General features: G+C 33.8%; 1 protein-coding gene across 3 annotated transcripts in view; it reads left to right on the top strand.

Annotated features, from left to right (window-relative positions):
- LOC148181975 (neurotrimin-like) overlaps positions 1-18,684 on the top strand; it is a 218,575-nt gene that overhangs the window by 102,598 nt on the left and 97,293 nt on the right. For 2 of the 3 annotated variants that reach the window (XM_088040357.1, XM_088040362.1), the window contains exon 2: positions 5,321-5,347. The exons of the other annotated variant lie outside the window; for it this stretch is intronic. The gene's annotated coding sequence lies outside the window, so the exon portion shown is untranslated. The remainder of the gene's footprint in view (positions 1-5,320; positions 5,348-18,684) is intronic. 3 annotated transcript variants of the gene reach the window in all.

The raw sequence follows: 18,684 nt of genomic DNA, 5'->3' as shown, positions 1-18,684 counted from the left end.
ATTTGCAACCAAATTTTATGTGCACACACTTTTGGCATTGACCCACAGGGAACAAAGGGGACCTTGGAAAATATTCCCTGATTACTTCGGGAAAGTTGGATCCAACAACCCATTTCACTGTAAAAAACTACACTTTTTCTTCGAGAAAACACTAAATATGGGTTACACGCAGGAGTTTTTGTGGTTCGAGAATTTAGATCTTTCGCTATAAATCACTGACTCGAATGGTCATTAATTATTATTGCCACCACCTCACACGGTGGCGGCACTTTACACACGCACTCCAAGCTGGAGACACTTCTTAAAAACACTCGTAAAAACCAATCGAGCGGCAAAAGAACGCGTTTTATACCCACTCGGTTTAGTAAGTTTAAATTCTTCTTGTAATTAGTTGCAGTTTACACCCTCTAATATACTTGGCAAAATGGAACTTTGAACATTGTGGATATTGTAGTTCTAACCGGAAGAATAAGTTAAATGTTGCGATTGATAATTCAATTTGACAAGATCGACAGCCCAAAAGATCTAAAGCGACACATAAATCCTGAAGTGGTTTATAAAAGGTGTCAAAAATAACAAACTTGTTGTCGATATGTTTTCGGGACTCTCCGGCGAATATGAGGCATTCGCACCTATACTAATTTAATTAGATCAATTAGTTTAAGTTTAGTAATTTAAAGTTTTGTGTCCCTGTTTATTTTTGTTAGAATTTCACTGAGAATTTATGAGCCGAAAACGAAAGAAAAATCAATTGCTTCTAAGGGCCGATTTCACCACCCACTTAAACTAAGATTTGTTTCTCTTAAACGTAGATCAACACAAAATATGATTTTACCAACATTTTTAAACTGAGTGTAGTACTAATGTACGTTCAGCAAGCAACTGGCCAATTTCAACCTGTTAACGATCTAAAACTGGGATTAATGAAATGTCAATTTTTGAAATTTATATTTTTATCTAAATTGAGAGAAAAAGAGGTGATTTTTGGCGATTCTAGTAAGAATAAGAGTGAAATTGTGGTTCCAGGAGGCCAAACATGCATAGTCTAGATGCAAAATATTGTTCTAGGAGTGTATCTAAAAAGATTTCACCTCGTAAAGCCAAGGAGCGCTATTTGTTTTGAATCCAATTGCAGAGTTACTTATTTTCAATACATATGAATAAAAAATAATGGCTGCTTTTTATTTTATTTTTGTTCTTGCAACAGCGTAGAACAGAGGAAGAGGTTCTTCTAGATGATTCCAAAAATTTAGGTAACTCCATCCTGTGTCTTAAAATTATCTCATAGCCCAACAAACAATTCAACAACATTGTTAAGATCCTATTAGGCTATACAAATTATGGAAAACATCGAACGCCATTAGCTGGTAGACAAATACTTTGACATAGATTGAACATTTTAGATCAAGAAAACTGCAATGAATTGGGAAAAATCACAGGAAAATAGTTTTTAATTTAATTGAAGTTTAATTTAACATTTTTATTGGGTTTCAAACAATCAACATTTAGAGCCTATTGTTTCTAGTGAGTGATTTACTTTTTCTTTAGATTTGTTTAAAAGTTCTTGAGCAATGGTAAAGGCGGACAGAAATTTGTGAAAAATCTTGCCTGAGCTCCTAGTCTAACTACCGCTGCAAGTTGACTCGCTGGAACTCGCCAAAGTTCTTACGCATAGTGTATACAAGCATTTTTGATCTTGCTCAAATTCTCGCAACTCTTTCAAATAAGGGGTTTGTGAGAAATTGCAAAAGCTAAAACTCTCCAAATTCTCGCTAGAGAACTGCAGAATTTATTGCAAACAGTGTAAACACATAAGTAAGAACTCGCGCGAAAAGTGTCGCGAATTTCTCTCAAGTCTATACCAGGCTTAATGGTCGTTTTACAGAAAAAGAAGCCAAAAACAGAATGCCGAAGAGTTTTCTCCACACATCTTTATTTTTGGTGCTTCTTTTTTAATCACTTCTATTACAAGATCTACCAATACTGACTGTTAGAAAGATAAATTTTCCTTGCGTTTAATCACCAAAACTTGTTGCTCAAGAAACAAGACGTAATTGTCTATCATAGTGACAATAATTTGCAGCATTGCCATTGTTCCTTTTGTCTTGATCGCAGTTTTATAAATCTCGGTTTAAGAAAACTTTGATTTCCTTGGTGAAATCAGAACAAACAAAACTAAGTTGAAAATCACCAGTTAAACTAATCTCAGTTTATTAAAACTACAGTTGGTGAAATCGGCCCTAAATCAGTTATTTTCTGAAGTAGGACGATTTGAAGCCTACTTTTGGATTAATCATCAAAATGTGAGAAAACCACCACTGCAAATCTACTGAATTAGTTCGCAATACGACACCATCAACGCGCGGATTAAAACTAGTTTATGGCATGTCTTTTACGACCGTAGTTAAACTTACGATAATTTTTTCAAACGTCCGTTTCTTAATACGATAACTGTCCGCAGCTCCTCTCATAATGCATTTAATTTGAGAGAAAGCCATTTATAGCGATATAAAAGCGGAATAAAATTAAACAAAATAACGACCTCTCTTTATGTATTACGACGAGTTTCTGGTAGTAATGATGGTCCTAAAGTTATTACCATTTTGTAATCCTTCCCCGGCGCATCCACCATTTATTTATTTGAGTTGTTTATGTTATCCCAAAAAGTACAAGACTGCCAAAAGTTTTATCCAACACGTATCTCACAAGTTTGCGGGTAACAAAACTTTGCACTTTTAACAACATGCGCGGAGTTATTAAAATTACCCAATTTCATGTTCCTAATGTACAAAAACCACAAGTGCTTTGAGCGTAAACTCGTTATCAGAAACTGTAAACAATGGAAGCTCGAGGTAAATTGGAAACAAACATTGAACTTAAAATACTGTGATTACGAAACGCTGTTGCGTAAACACGGCTGTAAAAATGTAGTTTTTAGATTTTGCGGCGCGCAAAGTTTCTCCGCATAATTTTAAAAGGGGTGACGAAACCTAACAGGTTGTGGTGTATCCGGCTTTGTTTCCTCGACGAGCATTCCGTTCACGTGTCTTCCGGTAACACATTTTCCTAGCACGTGTGATTGAGTGACGTTGGGGCACATGACGTCGATATTAGTCGAGAATCCGACGCCGCATTCCGTTGCGTGAACTCTTCCATTTATCAAATGTTTATTGTTTCCTTTATTCACGACGTTCTTCTTCACTTTGATCTTTATCGGAGAGCGAGGTAAATTGGTGGCCATATTCGGTGAGTGGGAATTCATGTCTGTGCTGTGTTTATTACACTTTTATATCGAGAGCTGGATAACGACTTTTCGGGGTTAATCACGACAGTAAGCACGTTTTGTCAAGTTCGATAAGACATTTCCGAAACTTGTCACTTGAATTACGATCAATACTCCCAAATTGCATTAAGTACTTAATAGTTGGTAGCCTGAATACTGGGAAAATCCTCCGGTGGCTTTCGAGACGCAACAGAGCGATAAAGTGGGAAAATATTTTCCATAAAGATGTAAATTAGAGGTGAGGGTAAGTGTTTTCGGAATAAAAATCCAGAAGCTGATTTATAATACGAGGGATAATAACATTAGTAGAAGTTTATTCTCTTTTAGAGCGAAATAATTACTCATATCCTCAGGCGTGCAAAAATAGCTATGAACTTTTCGGTACCTCAAAAGCATAAGGATTTATCTCCATAAATTATAGTTTCAAGAAAATTAACAAAACAGGTATTCTAAAAAATCACTGTGGTGTTATTAATCTCTTTTTAAATATGCAATTTAAAAGCGAATTGCCAGTTATTGATGACTATTTATTTTAAATCGTGCTTGATAGTCGTAATCTTTGATCGAAAAATAATTTTTTGGGCATATTTTTACACTTGGTTTCTTATGCTTCTAAGAAATATTAGATTATCTGGACCTAAGTCCCACTTAGTAATAAAAACTTAAAAAAAAATTAACAATGTTTTTACAAAAAAACAAACGGTAATACGTCATTAGAAATAATGGCTAACAAAAATATATTAAAATTAACCCAAATTCAGTAACTTTTATAAATATTTAACTTTAAAAGAACTCCCACAAAATTCGTTCTTGTGACACCAAAAAGGACGAAATTAAGGCGCGTTCAGATTTTTTTTGTATTTTTTTAGCTGCTTGAAATACAAATGTCTACAAATTCTCCTTTTCGCTCTAAATTTTTGTAAATTGGCACTGTAAATAAGACAGTTAAGAGTGATAATCTGCACAAATTTCGTTAAAATCACATAAAAAATAAAGAAATTACAGGATTTAAAAAAACAAATTGGTGGCATTTTTTTGGTCTTAAAACGAAAATTTCTGAAAATTCGATTTTTTGATCTAAAATTTTGCAAATTAGTGATATTACTAAAACAAACAAAAGAAACAATGCATACATTTCGTTGTCGTCGCACTAAAAATAACGAAATTACAGTGTTGAAAAAAATTTACATTTTCACAGTTGTCCAAATAAAAATTTCTAAATATTCTTCTTTTTCGTCTAAATTTTTCTAAATCGGTATTCTTAATAAGACAGTCAAGACCTTAGAAATTATAGGATCTTAAAAAAAATGGTGGCATTTTTTTGGTCTTACAACGAAAATTTTAATGGAATGTTGGAGTAATAAAAAACATTTTTTCACAAAAATTGGAAATAGACCCTTATGTTTCTGGGGTACCGTTTTGTAAACAGATACGTTTAAGCGCTGCATACTTTTATTTGTTCTCATCCTTCCGCATTTCCCACCTCAATCAAAATAAACCCTCTTTTTAAACCACCAAAGTAAAGAAATGCCATCTATCCCGGCCCCAGTTTATTCGTCTTTTTAGTCTGCACTTATCGTTCGGTAATACATTTTCGTTGATGTGAAAATGAAGTTTTCAGCTCAAGCAATGTAAGTGTCATGTTTTGATTGATTGAGATACCGCAAAATGTCGATTAAGGTTTTTGTGTACGGATCAATGTCTCAACAGAGTGAAGTATAAACTACCCTGTTTACTCTGCATTAAAATCTGATGCCACACATCAGATTTAACAATTATCGATTTGGAGTTGTGCATTTTTTGGCGTCCAATTTCAATCACTTAAGTCCATTTCACAAGAGAATTATTTTCCTTTGTGCGGATTTTAAACGGTATTCTGTAAACACATATGCACAACCCTGCGATGACCCCAATCTACCCTTGAAGCGATTCAGGTAAATCCTCTTATTTCCTTCCTCCTGCTTTGCCTTGTTCGAGATTTTACTTACTTTTTACGATACGTGGACACAATTGTCAAACTGATTTTTAATTTTACAGGTCTTTGAGGAAGCCGGGGCTGCAGCAGTGAGTATTAAATTCCATTTTTTCTTGTTTTTGAAATGAACCAGATATTTGGGAAGTTCCGACAATAGACATCAAAGTTTTCCCGAGTTGTAGACAAAACAAAGAATCGTCTGAAGTGCTCTTGAGAAAATCGACAGATGTATTGTGAGGAATTTAGTTATTAAAAATTACCAACTGCGAGAAGTTTTTTAATTAAACACATGTTATTCTGACCGGGCTCAGAACTTTTAAGCTGTTATCATATGCGAGCAAAATCCACATTAAACCCGAATTTGTTTAATTTGCCCGGTCCTTAGGTTTATCGAGAGGTTGTTTGTTGGTTTAATCCGTTTTTGGCTCTGATCCATGTAAGTTTTATAAGCTATTTACGACTCTTTGTATTTCGACCGTAATTGGACCAGCCGAGCTTTATTATGATCTACGACTCACATTTTGTTTTATTGCGACATTGGTATAGAGCTCAAACTCATATACACTTGTTAGGGCTATGAAGGATTGCCTTTTATGCACAAAAAAGGGACACCCGCACTTTTTGCTAATTAATTTATTATTAACTGGAAGCGAACTTGGCGTTTTTTTGCTGATGACGGTCACTTTTTCCAGTAATTTCATTGTCGGAAGAGGGAAAACAATCATCTTTTTGTAATTAAAGAGAAACATTCAAGGAAATTCGGCTTGATTCGTACAGTTCTAACGAACATTAGTGCGGAGATAATGCTTGTTTTGTTCGGGCTAATTGGCCCCCACGGACCCCATTCGGGGGATAAGTAGACGTAAAATAATTTACCGATGCGCTGATAGCGGAGTTATTAGGTACAATTCTTTTAAAATTGCAGGAATTGCCGTTGCAATGGCTTTTATAGACGTGCTGTGTCTACTTTATTGAGATTTATTGGCGCATTAATTTTTCTGATTTTGCATTTTTCAATTTTATTGCCTAGAAATTCAAAATTTTAACTTGGCAAAATGGGGATCTCTCAATCTTACTCGTTTGAATAAAACTCAAAATTTAATACAGAAAAACTGCACAAAGCTTTTTCACTAAATAAACCTAAATTTAGTGACGAAATAACGTAAAAGCTAAAATTCTGTTGCTCCAAATATTTGACGTGAACATACACTTACCAAATTAATTGTTACTGTCTAAATATTTTATCATTTATGATGATGAAGAATACCAAAATAGCAGCGAGGTCAGTGTTTATTTATGAGCCCATTTCGATATTTAAAAAACGGGCGTTATCTAAAATCGGCTGAAATAAATCCTGAAATTCATTAGGTATAAAGTGCCGGCTTAATAATGATAATAGGTGCATCGGATTGTCCAGCAAACGCAATGTTAAACATTAATAATGCCATCGAAACGTGGAAATGACAACAGCCCCATTAACCCAATGACATGTAAATAAACATCTTTATTCATCACAAAATTTATGTTTTGATAAGATCGAAAAGTTGATAAATGAAACAAACCCGTAAACAAACAGTAATTCAATTTTGTATTCATTAGAGCGGAACAATAGCCAAGAGAACTTTTTTTGATAGCGTGATGAAACTATTGATTTGTATTAAAACGTTATTACAATTTGACTTTTTCCCATGACAGAACGTGAGAGATAACATCAATAAATTACAATCACTTAAGTTATTAGCAGAGCAAACACGAGACGAACTTTTGAATATTTGAAATGTCATTATTAAATTGGAAGATAGTGGCTTGGAGATAAGACAAGAGTTTTATTTCTATTGAGCACAAACGTCTTTATAATTCGTGTCGTTTCGTCAATTTAGTTGTAGACGAGGTGTCCCCAACACTGCTTTCAATCGAAATCTAACCGCCAACAAGAGTGGAACTGCAGGGAAACTTCAATTCTTATCAAATGGCATTGTCTTAAAATAGTTGGAAAGAGATTACAAACATCTACCTCGACTCTTAGAGACAAAGAACACGGCGTTTAGTTCCATCATCCCCTTTGCTTCCGTTGATTACACTGAAAGCGAAGGAGAGGAGGAGTATTCTATATATTAGAAGTTCTATGTCTGTTATCTATAGAGAACACCGGTGGAAACTCCTTGCATTCTGGAAATATTGATAAACGCGAATAATTAGGGCGATACCGACAAATTCGATGTTTTCTTTTGAATAGTACAGAAGCGTAGAGCGTAGAGCGTAGAGGGTTTTTTTTAAAGTCGCATTGTCAGAAAAAAAGTCACACTGCCAGAAAATAAAGTCGCACTGCCAGAAAAAAAAAACAAACATTAAACGAAACCAGTCATACGTTAATCGTCTTTATCTTCATTACAAAATAGTTTTCCGATTTTTCATTAAACCTAAACAAAAAATAAAAAACGGGAATAAAATTAGACTAATTTATACTAATAATTTAGACGATTTATTAGCTAAACATAAATTGAGTTTGCTAATAAAAGTCTAAATTATCACAGAATATTCATCCTACGAATTGTATTTTGCACTATTCCATGCATACAGTAGTAATAATAATAATAATTTCGTCATCGGAATTATTAGCAAAACTACTCATTTTTAAACGTCAAAAAATTAATTTGTAACCATGTAACCATGGTTGACAACACCAACACCGTGCTAAGGCTTGTCGCGATAATACCACGGTAGATCTCCAATCTGATTGGATGTTAACTTAAAAGCATGGAATAGTCATCCAAAGACTACAATTTAACACAAAATAGCTATTTTTACAACTTGCAAAAATACTTCATTTTATAACAAGACGCAATTTATGGTCCGTCGAGGCAAAACCTAATTTGTATAATTAATTTTAATTTCTTTTTACTAATTCAGTTACGAAATGAGACCTTTTATTTACAAAATGCCGTTTATTTAGCACAAGTCATATAAATAAGTTGGTCGATAAAATACGGTCTAGTTGTACAGTAATACAAAAATTTGTTAAAATCTGACATATGTAAGAAAATGTGTCAAATATTGATTTTATACCATTTTATTTACTGAATAAGAAACAATCTTACAAAACCAAAGCAAAAGTGCCTTTATCACACGACGTGTTGATTCATTTCGTCTTCGACTCGATCATCAACAGCTCGTCTAGTGATAAAACGAATCACCTCTGTCTCTAATTCCATAAATACTTTTATTTTTAGGAGTACTTTAGGCGTATTTTGAAATCAAAAAAGATTTGTCACATGACGCACATTAAAGACAGAGACGTCCAGATTCTATAATAAATAAAACACAATTAATAGTTTTAACTTGCTGTGGAAAATTGTAAATCGAGTCAAATTTTATGAATCGTTTTCCAGAGAATTATTTATTCAAAAAATGGCAATCCTTTTGGTAATTTATTATTAACGTGCATTCAATGAAAATTCGTTTTGTTGCAAAATTTAAAATTTTAACCTATTGGACTGATTTCAAGTAACTTTGTTATGTTGCAAACCTGAGTTGAAATCGACAAAATTCTTCATAGGGAATATTTGACTGCGACAAGGAATGTCCAAACTACACTAAATAGGGTATTCTAAAGCAAGTTGCAGAATGGCCCATATTCGTGCTTGAGCAGAAAGAACGATTGTTGGAATTGACCTCTGTAATGAGTAATGAGTTTTTAATAGAAATTTCTATATTACGGCTTTTCTTTCAAATTTAGTTTCAAAAGTCAAGCTATAGCATCCAAAATGGAATATAAACTTCATTCTGTAATAATTTTAGGTGATTTTTCATTGTGACACCATAAATCGTTTTGAATTGAGCCATTCATTTAGAGACTTTTGAATCCAGAATCGTTTTAGAATGAAACTTGTACTAATATGATTTTTTAACATAGAATAAAGTCATTCTAATGCCCTAATATAGAAATTTATATTGTATTACTGGTTGCATCAAGGTTTGTTTTTTTCTGGCAGTGCGATTTTATTTTCTGGAATTGCGACTTCTTTTCTGGAAGTGCGACTTTTTTTCTGACTTTAAAAAAAAAAGTTAACCCTTCTACGCTTCCGTAGAATAGGAAATAATTTTTCATATCGCAGGTGAACTATCCTGCTTTGTTTCAATTTTCCCCGTCAAAGTAGATGTAATTCCGCAGACTAGACATCTGGAAAAAGTTCGTGTCTTCAGCTTAAATAATATTAGTCCTGTCAGCTGTCAGGAATATTAACGTGTGCCTGGATATAAAGTAAAACCTAATTGAATATACAATATGCAAATAGCGTGACTCTGAAAAAGAACGTCGTAGCTGAAACCTACCCAATAAATATTTTGAAGTTAGCTGGCAATATAGAATTCCACCGCATGGCTTGTCGACAATGGCGCCAAATTTAGCCGAACAGGAAAATTTTTACAAACACATCTCGTCATAGCAATAAAAAAGCTCCTCCACATTTCCTGCTGCCATCTCCTAATTAATTTCGCTCGCACCGGAGGCAGCAGTTCCCAGAAAACGAGCACACTTTCAATTAACGTTTCCAATCCAGGTGCAGCATATAGAACGAAATTCCTATATCAATTTTTGGCCTACGTTGGCCCTCTGAGCTAATTCATTCGGCTGTAACGGGCATACTAATTTCTCGCTAATTCGACCTAACTTGAATTTATCTCAGTGTGTAACCCTTCTCAGGGCTAGGGCACCAATTAAACACGAACGGCAAATCCCTATGTCCACCTAGCGTTTTATGTCGCTGTGAAATATGGCAAACGGTAATTCATAGGCCGATGGTTTCCCGACACGGATGAAATGCTATTCGTGTTTTAGTGCCTCAGCGACTCATTACCTCGATGAAGTCATCAAGTTAAAGCCGATCATATCGGAGTAAAGAGGTGCTACTACTGCTAGTTTAAATTTTATAACTTCCAGATAACGTCGCTGCGAAATGGGCGGCTAAAGGGCGGAATATGCAACAATTTCAACTAAATAGTCTAATTTTTTTAAATATACAGTTTGTACTACTTTTTCGCGTTAAAAGCTTTTAAACTTCGTGTCTCCTTATTATGCACATGCTAACAAAGCATGTGCCGACAAATGACAGAATAAAAATATGATGGATCGCCTATAACGATGTAAAATGTTTTATTTTTGTGTAATCACGAAATCGCTTTATTTACATAATTACATTTTTATAATACGCTTCAGTACCCTCGCTTGATTTTTAATATATCACATTCTGGATACTTTACCAGTGGGAACATCATTAATTTTATTTATTCCGTTTTGAAATCTGAATTTCATAATGTTCCTGTCAGCTCTAGCAGAAGTTTTAGCTAATAAAATAGAATTTCAAGTTTCAGATCTAAACAAACACAATTGTTTTCTCTTCATTTCCATCATGTTTATATAATCTACAGCTGCACTCGGACGACTGCAATTTCACCCACGTAGCCAGGAAATATTGCCTTATTTAGTAAAATACGCGGAGCAACAAACTGTGCCATTATTTTGTTTATTTTTAATTGTTATTATATGTTCCGGAACATACACGGAAGCTGTAAATATTTAATGCAAGACTAAACCTTTGGAGGAGGCAATTACACTGCAAACACCATCAATAATTTGTAATTACCACCGAGCATGTTGTAAACTGTGTATTGCACGTTTAGAGGTTATTACAGTAGATAATAACTTTGGTCGCAATCATGAAATAATTTTGGTTGAATTAGTCCATTCGTTATTTTATGATGCGTTTCTGCATTCTCGTGAGGTCGAAATTAGGAAATAAGTGAGGCAGTTTGGCGGGAATACGACCACTTCGTCCCCGAGAGTTTGCCCCCGTCAATTCGTCCCCGGCTTTTTTGTCCCACTAAAAAAATCAAATATAATAAAATTGTCACTGGTAAATAAAAACATTTATAGAGAAGACATACAAAAACTGCAATATTAGCATGCGATAAAGACGGATTACAAATTAATAAGAGTCTGACGAAAAATTAAATAATTATTATTATTGATTGAAAAATTATCTAAATCATTTTCAATAATCGAAAAAAAAAGTCTTTTTAAGAACAAACATCTGCAAATTAATTTTTAACTTTTAACTTTGTCTGTGTCCACCAAAGTAAATTACATAAAAGTACTAAATCCGTAATACAAGGTGATGAAAAAAAGGCGCCTATGCTAAATACATGTTGCATCTAATTCTTTCTTGTGCCCAAAATTAAAAACCAAAACGAAATTTGTGCTTTTTTAACTACGATTATAAATGATCAAACACTATTTGGATAAACTTTTATAACAATTTCATCATTCGACATCACATTTTTTACAGTAATTGATATTCTGTATCAAAAAAAAGAACAAAAAGTTTCTTACACTTTAAAAGTAACATTTCTTGGCTTTGTAAAAAATTTTTCAATGTTACAACATTGTAAAGCTCTCAGTATTAGTTGCTTAGTTACGAAGACTGCCGAATGTAAAATTTTATTAGAAAGGGTTGAGCAGCATAGCCAAAATCTTTTTTTGAAAAATATTCATATTGTAAAGAGAAATAAGTTTAGATTAATTTTGCTTTGATTTTTGAGATGGTTTAACTGACAAGGGCATGGTACTTCCACTCACGGGTGCTTTTTTTCATCACCTTGTGTATTAAGAAGAATTTTAATGATCAGACGCAGAGAACGTCTCAAAAATAACTTAAGATGAGCTCATTAGTTTCCTGCAATATGAATAAAATAAAAACTGGTTGTTTAAATTCTCACGATGACAAAAAATAAATTAATATTATTAACGACAATTTTAAGGGTGGGCAGATAAGAAATTATGAAAATCGAATTACATTTTTATTGTATGCGCCCGCAAATATTGATGCTCTTATTATTATTACATCGCATGTAAACAAAGTTTTTAGGGACAAATTTGCAGGGGACAAATTTTCAAAGGGACGAAATAACTGGGAAAACAAATTGACCGGGGACAAAAAAGTTTGGGGACTAATTACCGGGGACGAACTGTCAGGGACAAACTGTCCGCACCATTTTATCAATTCGCGCTGTCATTCTGTAAATATTTTTAATTTTTCATAACTTTTATCTGTCCTTTTTTTCTCAATAATTCCGCAATTTTCCAAATATCAACGTCAGATAAATAATAACTGGACAGACTCATAATAAATAAAAATCATTCTGTCGAGCGCAACAATATAAATCTAATTTAGGAAAATCTGCTCATTTCGCTGACCCACCATTGCATTTGTCGGCTATCGTATCAGTGCGGATTGACGGGGTTTCCCTCGAATCAAAGTTAATCAAATTAAGTGTAAAGAGGAATTTTCTACAAGTATCTGTGTGTTGAGTTAAGACCTAATTCGTTGAATTTGCATGGAAGTTTTATGAGCCAGATTAACTTTATCGAGCTTTTCCCGATTATGAGCTCTCGAAAATTGTTTTTAAGTAGAATTTCCACACTAGCTCAACTCTCCGTTAGTTTCCATTATCGGGCGTGAAACTTTTCAAGATTATTGTGAACCTTTTCAATTAGGAATTCTACTCCGACCTCTTCAATTTTCTCCATCGAACTTGTAAACTAAGTGTAGGAAGCTTGTCCTGAAAATAAATAATTAAGCATGTTGGCGGCGCGATTGTTTCTAGTTTGGAAAGTCCATTTTCCACTAACACGTATAGTGTTTTCCCTGGGGAAATTTGCATGGTTGAGATTTCGCTTCCAAGTTTAAAATGTTTATAAGTGCTAAAAAATAGCTTCTTTACGCTTTAATCCCATGTCTGAACTGAAAGGAGTGATGTTTTAATGCGATTTCTGGTGGGAGAAGACTGGCTTTTAATTAAATATTTAATTCTGACGGACGAGCCATTTTTCGTAGATTAGCTTGATGTAAAGTTGTACGAGTGAGTGCACTTTTCGCGGAAAAATAAGGCGCCTACCTCATTTTACTTCTTCAGCTCTTCCTTAACAATATTAGCTCTTTCACTCGGCGCAACAACGCACTTGGTGCCTTAGCTCCCGGCAAAAAATGAATGTTTGCCTTTGACCCAGTCATGCCCGCTCTGTTGTTCCAGTATGATCCGGAATTATTTTCAATCAAAAGCGTTTTTCCCTTCGCCAAATGTAAATTTGCGCAGCAGTGTCATCATTTACATATTCATTGAGCACATGAATAATCTGCAACTCTTTAATTGCATGTTTACTTTTAGGTTTATGTCGGCTCGAGTATTTCGGTCAAATGTGCCCGAATGTTCATCATTCATTTACAAAACCATTAAAACATCGTGGTTGCGTTAATTTAAATTAAACACAGCAAACACAGTCGATATTTGTAACGGAAAGGCCGGTAAAAGAGCGATTGTCCAGACGATTTAACGCGACACCGAAAAAATTCCTCGCTTCGATTTGTCATTGATGGTGAATTACTCACTCAAGAAACAAACCTGAAAGTGTGAAAAACAAAGTATTGGCTCTTATCTCGTGGCGAACCAAACTCCGACTAAGTCTAATAATGTTTGCCATCGGGTCTTCTTTTGGCTTTTTGGAATAGTTTTTACAGCCTGCCTCTTACTACTTACATCATTTGCTCGAAAAACGTCATAGTTTCGGGTAATTGAACTTCAGGACCCGAATGAATTAAGCATTATTTGTGTTTTTAAGAGGACAATGTGCACGAACTGGAATTAGATGTTTTCCGGAAGTGGTTTCGGCTTAATTTTGATGTATTCAGGAGGCTCCGTGTTGACAGAGTTAAACTTTACATACTAATTAGTTCACATTCTATGCCAAATTAAATCAGACACGGGGAGGTCAATACTCGGATTTCTCTCATAAAAAATGATGCCAACCCTTGTTGGGGGACATCTGAAATACACTAGCACTGCTCAAGGCAGTTGATCGACTTTGATAATAAAATAACAATTTTCCGAGGCAGAAACAAGTCGAGCTGAAACAAACGCTATTAGTAAAGAGAAACAAGATTCGCATTGTTCGGTTCATTTTAGAATTTCTTTTGCTAAAGAGAGTTATTTCCTCCAAAGCTAATATTAGCCAGGAACTCGATTATTTCCTGTATTTTAAAAGAAAATAGTAAAACACTTTACTACCACCTTTGTTTTAAAAGATAATATCTCTCTAGAAGTGGGCAAAGTTAGACATAGGAATCCCATTTATATGTGGAATTCTTGTCTTATGAAAATATTTTATACGCTTTAAAACTACTTTCTTTATAAATAAGATTTTCTTTAATCCAAAGCGGATCATGCCTAAAATAAAATAACAGAACAACAAGACGAATTTAAAAGAAATGTCGATCGAATTAAGGGACACAACCAGCGAAAATTTTGAAAAAATTAATTATATTTAACTTAACTTAACTTCATGTTAAAGTGACATATGATCGATTTTCCGCCAATCAAATGTCATCAATTGTCAAGTTAGTCGCAAGATTAAAATAATTTTAATTAAATTATTGTAAACCTACCTTTTACCTTTAAAATATCATACAAAAATTTCAAATAAATATTCTAAATAGTTTTTTATACCGCCGTGTTTTTGGAGATTTTTTTAATTTTGTTGACCTCAAAAATAATGTGACTTTCATGAGAGAATTTTCCGGTCTTGTGATCTAAATTACAATTTTTATATTTTGTATGTTTTTTTGTACAATGACCCTTCAGTTTTTTGATCATACGACTATTTTTATACAAAAAATGTAATTTTGGGTGGTCAAAATTCAACATTTTTTTCAGTCTGCCAGTTTATCAAATTTCAAAATTCCTCCAGAATCTAGGGTCATTTTACGGAAAATATCTTCTAGTTTAATAATCTTTTTATTTTATTTTATTTCAATCAGGATGAAGGGCCGCAATCACTGCAGCAGTGGAAGGTCTTTTTTCAATAGCTTGCGAGATCCTGAATAACTCAGCCAGAATTAAATATTTCTATCTGAAAACTTCAATTTTTTTTATTAATTATGTAAAAATATGTTCTCCAAATTGGAAAACATTTTTTGCATTAGTTTTCTTTAAAAAAGTCACACTAGTTGTGCTCCTTAAGGGGGTCAGAGAGCTTAAAGCGATTTTTCTAAGAATATTTTTCAGAAAACCTTTCACTTAATCAAAGTAAAAATTTACACACATATTGCGCTAACGTTAAGCATTGTTTTAACTTTTTTTTTATTTGTAAAAATAATTATCTTGGAAGCTGCTATAGCTAATCTCCGAAAGCATCTATAAAAAACGGAGTCTTGCGATGAGCACAATATCCCAGGACTGGATTATTTAAAATGAAAAAATCAAGAACATTTCGTTAAGATAATGTATTACTTTGCAAATGATCGAAGGAATAAGCAAAATAATTATTTTTAACAAACTGGCGGATTCTCGAAAAAATATAGCAATATTTGACACAAAATTAAACCTTAAATAACGGTTTATAAAATGGAAAATATTTATTGCTGAAATATAACCTTCAATTAATTTCTAAAAAATATACTTGCGACTGATGGGTAAAGGCGTTTCGGAGAAATCTTGCTCACCGACTTTAGAAACAGTTTTGAGAAAAGCGCGTTTAATGTTTCAAAAGCATTTCTAAAGCAACAATATTAAATTTTAAATTTACATTGAGTTGTCGAATTTAAGGTCATAGAATCAACACTTCGTCTCTTCGGCAGTTTCTATTATCTCCAGTTGGCGTTGTATTGTCTGCGGTACAAACAATAGAAAGGGGCAAAATAATTAACTAGAAATTTTTTGTGTGTTTACTTAAATGTATCTATGAACATTACGAAAATATAATTAAGAAAATCAATTTTTTAAAAATTGTAACTGTATGTAACCCCTTAAGGAAAAGTGTCAAAAACTCTTCTTGAAAAATTTGATTAGTAAGCTGTTTTTATTGCAAACGCGTCTACGCTCAGTCTGCGGTCTATGAGCGCGTATCGAGAATTTATCACTTTCGCTGAAGTTTGTAATATTGCCTGTTCTTCGTTATTGATTACGAGTAACAATCTTATTGATGACGTTGATATCCCGGCTTGTATTCCAATCTATCATAAATAAAGTTGATTTTTGAGAAGATATAATCTCGTGTTCATTACATGAACCCTAGCAGAACTAAGGCCGGATTAAGGGATGGGCCATAGGGACACCTCTATCCAATTATCTAGGTGACTCCCAGCGACCGCAGATAAACCACTACATGGCTCAGAACCCAAAAGATAAACCAATATCTTATATAAAGCTTGGCCAAAATTTGATGTTGTGTTAAAACAGAACGGGGGATGCAATAAATATCAAATGAGAGTTCAAGGGAAATTTTGTCTTGTCAGGGCGCCGATATTGGATATGAAGTTCACATACAAGAGAGACTATTATAAAGTCTTTGATCTTGGTTTTATAGACATGTTCATCACTATGCCTCAAAAATAATACAATTTGAATATAAATTGCATTAACATATCCATGCCATCCCACTGAAGAGAAATAGACTTGCCCTTCATTCCCTCTGACGGCAAATTTACACACAGAGATATTTAGTTGCCGCAAATAGATTTACATACTATTCGATAAGCCCAGCAATTGAACCGGAAACAAATTTCTTATTATTATTCTCAGCTCTACCGATAACTATATTTAGCCTATCTAATTACAGTCTTAATTCAATTATCTTGTTTTCGATTTATTCGCTTCGTTGACTCGAATGTGTCGGAGGTCGAGCACTCCTGTGGCACCAACACGTCTTCACACCATCGATCGAGTGCTGGTCCGATCCCAAACCTTCTCCTGAGACACAGATTGATTGCTCTCGGAAAGACTTCATCTGGATCTCTTCAACTCGGATACATCAAATCAGATTTTATTGCCTTAATTTTGAACTCTCATCAAGCATCTTCTCAGACGTAGCCATTAATAAAGAGTAGCAGATTCTGTTTCGTTCTTCAGAAGCGTAAATCTATTTTCAATCAACACCAGATGCGGAATTTAAGATTGCTTCATTATACGGTTCTCACTTCGATGGCAAACTTTCCAGCGATCATATTTTTAAAGGAGGCGGATGTATAAACATTGGAACGGATTTATCTCTTTTTAATAAAAACAAACTTCCAAAAGAACACAAACTTGAATATATTCTCAATATGAAGAGGAAGACAAACACATGAACTGTTTTCGCGCATTTTTACGATTGTTGTCTTTGAATTTGGCGAATTATTTTACAAAAGATCGGAAGGCGGGTCGGACACAGAATTCTAATTAAAAGTAGTTTGTTTATTACAGTGGAAGCAAGCTTGATTGAGCAACTTGAAACTTCTAAGTTCGCTTGACTTAATAAATGGCATACTAAAGCTATGTGGAGCTGCCAGTGTATGGCGATTTGGCTTCGATAACCAGAGTAATAGAGGAATTTTGGATATAGCTTAGTTGGCTTAATATATGATAATGGGCTGTGCATGCAGATTAAATACTAACCTGAGCGGGCCAACTAATTCCTGATTTCGATAGCAAATTCAACTTTATAACCTGAATTTTGTCGATAAGTCTTGGAAACTAAAAATGAACTTTATAATAAGCAAACCTGAAAACCTAAAAAATCTTCAAGAACCAAATCTAATGGTCAGAATTAATTTTTAAAAACGGATACGATGGCGAAAACTCCATCTTTCAACATGTCATAGTTATGGAGATATGGAATATTGAAATTTCCGGAAAAATCACTAAAATATATTTTCATTTGTAATTTAAACAACTGAATTTTCGAGTTATAAGATCGGATTTTTAGCAACAAAAGCGCGTTAAAAATATTGCCGAAAACTGCGTTTTTCTGTCTTTCAATCTGTCCAAGTTCATTGCAATCTCCAGAAAAAATTTCCACGGAAATAAATTTACATTTTGATTTGAGTAATTGAATGTTTGAATTCGGGATATGTAAAAGCGCGGGAAAAAACGATGACAAAAATCGCATCATTCTAAATGTCGGAGTTCCGGAGATATGGATTATTAAAAATTTTGACAAAAAAAAACACCGAAAAAAATTACAATTTTGACAATTCAATTTTCGAAGTGAGGATGTACGATCAGATTCTTAGCAACAAAGGCGCGAAAAAAATCGATGATAAAGCCGCTTCTTTCTATCTGTTGCAGTTCTGGAGAAATGGAATATTGAAAATTAACCAAAGGTTAATCAAAATTTGAAAATTTCATCAATAAAATGTTCTATTTTTTGCAGCATTTTCTGTCGTTTTTGACAGACGGGACTAGTAAAATTAGACATCGTTTTGATGTACCTGCGTTGAGTCCGTGCCTGACAAATTAAATTTCCATCAAAATCTCAATTTTCTCCCCTTAATTTTATTTTGGATAAACGTTCTCATTCAAGTGGCCCACTCCAATTGTTCCGCGGTGTATCTTCTTG

This window comes from Gnatocerus cornutus, chromosome 1 (genome assembly GCF_029298725.1).
Source record: "Gnatocerus cornutus isolate USDA-ARS CGAHR chromosome 1, icGnaCorn1.1, whole genome shotgun sequence".
Lineage (NCBI taxonomy): Eukaryota > Metazoa > Arthropoda > Insecta > Coleoptera > Tenebrionidae > Gnatocerus > Gnatocerus cornutus.
The sequence above is the reverse complement of the archived record's forward strand: the minus strand, read 5'-3'. Positions and strand labels throughout refer to the sequence as shown.